The sequence below is a fragment of the Mus musculus genome, chromosome 13, assembly GCF_000001635.26.
Source record: "Mus musculus strain C57BL/6J chromosome 13, GRCm38.p6 C57BL/6J".
Taxonomy (NCBI): domain Eukaryota; kingdom Metazoa; phylum Chordata; class Mammalia; order Rodentia; family Muridae; genus Mus; species Mus musculus.
The window spans coordinates 95,346,879-95,350,682 of NC_000079.6; positions in this window are offsets into that span (position 1 = coordinate 95,346,879).

The following is a 3,804-nucleotide window of genomic DNA, read 5'->3' on the forward strand; positions in this document are numbered from 1 at the left end:
TTCTTTTCTTCTTTCCTCCTCCTCCTCCTCCTCCTTCTCCTCCTCCTTCTCCTCCTCCTCCTCCTCCTCTTCTTCTTCTTCTTTATCATAGCAAGCCTAAGTAACCCTAAGACACAGACCAAGAAGGAGATGGCCTATTGCTTGGCACTGGAACTGGTGTCAGTCCTCGTGGTATTATGGATACTGATAGAACCACAGTCAGGCTGTGCGAAACAGTTTGAGCTAGATTCTTCGCTGCAGTAAGCCTAGAAATCTAAATAACCTTGGAACTATTTCCACCTTGGCTAGAGGAGTAGAGCGCCCCCTGGTGGCCTAACAGAAAGAGCGGTAACTGGTGCCTAGAGAAGGCTCTGGTTGTTTCACATCCAAAGCATCCTTGACTGGTGCTGAGGCAAGGCTGACTGTCCAAAACAAACGGTGATGATGCACACACTCCACAGCTGTTCAAGCAGACTACTCAGGCTCACTCAGCATGTCAGCAGAGAGGCACTATCCCTTGCTGCCCCATTTCTGCTGCAAAGCAGCCCCAATAATAGGCTTAGTCAGAATGGTCTTATCCACTCTCAGTTTGAGCTTGGGTGTGGGTGGGCAGGATAGAGGGAGGATAGCAGAGGCACCAGCACCTGGCTCATGCCACATAAGGCAAGTACCTTAGTGGGCCTAGCAGGAGCTGCACTGTGCATGTAATAAAGATCAGCATTTGGAGCCTGTGGACAGTGTGAGAGCGGCCAGGCTAAGAAGGAAGAAGAGGGCAGAGGAGACAGGGGATAGAGGAGAGGGGGAAGACGGGAGAGGGAAAAAACTGAGGCTAAAGGATTAAAACATTGTAAGGACCCAGAGAAGAAAAGCCGTGAGCCCCCAGTGCCAAGACTTCTAGGAAGCTGTTTGGGACCAAGAGTCTTAGACCACAGACTGAGAACTGTTATCACTGGCCATACTGGTTGGGAATGGGAGGGGACTTGCACAGGGATTGTGACATAGCTTCTGCCCACTCCAGTGGCCCACTGCTACCAGAGTCAGAGACCAGAACTCGGCATATTTTCTGCTGCGTCTATAGCTGAGGTTTACCCATTTAAAGACAAAGAACCGCCAGCCTGTTTTGACCTTGAAGGAAATAAAGCCCCCACCTTTTTTTCCCCTTTAATACAGGTAATGCTGCGGATCCACCCCAACTCCCCAGTAAGAACGACAAGCAAACAAAAACCCTCTTAAGTCGTAAGTTTTCTAATTCTTAAAGTGCTGAGTCACAGATACAACTTAAGTGCCTAGTGCAGTCTCTCACACACTCAATGTGCACTGCATCCCAGCCATAAATGACCCAGGACCTGCATCGCATCCGTCCTGAGCTAGGCGGGCTGAAGGACCAGCTGTGACAAACTCTGACAAGATTTGCTGCCCTCCAGCTCTACACAGCACTCCCAGAAGGTTTGAGGATTTGCTGTACAGACTCTCCAAGTCTCCAGCCTTCCTCTTCACCCTTCAGTTACTTATCCTGCTGAGGGTGAGGCAAGGAAAGCCTTTCCCAAGGAGTTGGGGTGCAGGCACGCATGAGACTCTGGACTTGATTCATATATAAAAATAATGAAAAGGAGATAGAAAGCTGCATAACCCTTGGATCACTAATAATTCAATGTGTGCCTAAAGCAGTGGCCGATTTCCCCAAGTGTTTGGAAGTCTGTATTTGAATGGATATAGGTAGTAGAGATGTAGTGTAGCATGGTTACCTAGGCAACGGTTACTTACGCAGTATCCACTGCCTCTCCTCTGGTGTCCACCAAACCCCAAAAGTATTCTGACAGCAACATGCTCAGCCCCAACTGATGGCTCACAGATGGCTTAAGCCAACTGTGACCACCTGTTGCTTGTTTTTAGTAAGTCTCTTGGGGACATGAAGAAGTGGGCAGTGTCAGCCTGAGGTCCCTTGCTTTCCTGACACAAAAGAACTGGCATCTAGCACCATTCTTGTCCCATTCTCCCTTAGACAGGACTATGGCCAGAGTTCCAAAAGTCACTTTGCCACAAGCCAAAAAATATGACCAAGCAGGAAGACAGTAGGCACAGCCTGGGCCTGACGGGCAGGTACCACAGCAACGCCAGCTCACCCTGACAAAGCCAACAGCACTCGACTTTAAAGTCTGAAAAAGCAATGGAAATGTTCTGACTCAAAGTTTAAAGCAGAAGGGAAGATAGTTTTAAGAAACACACATATGGGGCTGGAGAGGTGGCTCAGAGGTCAAGTACACTGGCTGCTCTTCCAGAGGTCCAGAGTTCAGTTCCCAGCAACCACATGGTGGCTCACAACCACCTATAATCAGATCTGGTGCCCTCTTCTGGTCCGCTGTATACATAATAAATAAATAAATCTCTTTTTTAAAAAAAAGAAACACACATATGGCCAGACTCACCCACATGTCCCTGAGGTCACCTTAGGGCTAGGTTCAAAGCTGTTCGCATTTGTAACCTCTCTACTCCATAACTGTACAAGGTTCCTCACACCCTGGTTTCCCTTTGTTTGGGGTTTGTCCCTTCCACCTATCCATGGGAAACAAGCCCAACTCATAAATGGTTCTCACATGAAAAACTGGATGCCTTCCGAGCTGGGTGAGGCAATGTGGAGTTCTTAGTCAGAAAAAGGAAATGCTGAAAGTAACCCTCTTTCAAACACACACACACACACACACACACACACACACACACACACACACACACACACCACAAAACCTCGAAAGCCCTGTCTCTTTGAACAGGAGTGCGTCCATTAGCTATTTAATACCGAAAAATGATTTGTTAATGTGAATGGCTTCTTCAGCCATTACAATTTCTCATGTTCTGACGAAAAGTAAGATGTTAAATTGCTAAAAATTCAGATTTAAACATAATTCAATTTAAACAAAGTACTTAAAAGCTACTATATAAATTAGCAAATTTGCACATAGTGTACTACTTAAAATCTGCATTTAAAACAATTTTATGCACAATCCAAATTCTATGTAGCTCACATTTCTGTTTCTAAACCAACAGAAGCTCACATGTTGTTTAGTTTACTAATTGGTTATACATACATCTCTTCCATCTGACAGAGACATTTATTGAATATATTAGTACCACACAGTACAGCCCTGAGAGTTTTAAGAATGCACAGACTTAGTGCCGGGCGTGGTGGCGCAGACCTTTAATCCCAGAACCTGGGAGGCAGAGGCAGACAGATTTCTGAGTTCGAGGCCAGCCGGATTTCTGAATTCGAGGCTAGCCTGGTCTACAGAGTGAGTTCCAGGACAGCCAGGGCTACGCAGAGAAATCCTGTCTCGAAAAACCAAAAAAAAAAAAAAAAAAAAAAAAAGCATAGACTTTGTACACACATATATTTCAGTCTTAGACCACATTTTCTAGTTTTCCATTTTCTTAGCAAAAAGATCCATGCAAAACACCTCCACCAGGGAAGACTGAAGGTAGAGGAGAGCTCACATGAGACCCAGCAGAGCTGCTCTGAAGGCCTATTGTTACCTACTCAGAGAATAATGTTGATTTCTATTGTAGAGAAAACAGTGCAGAGCACTTCTGCTGCCTCCAAGTGCATGTGTGTAAGTGGGATGTGTGTGTGCGTGCATGTAAGGGCACCAGAACACAATCCAAGTGAAGAATCACAGGGCTAACGAACGTCTCCCACCCTGGCCCTCTAGATTTGTTCACTGGTCCTTTCCCACCTTTGGACATAGCTGCCCTTTCAGCCCCAGCCACACTCACCCTGCACTACTCCATTCAAAGGGGACAATTCTGGTTGGGTGCAAATACAAAGAAGACCAA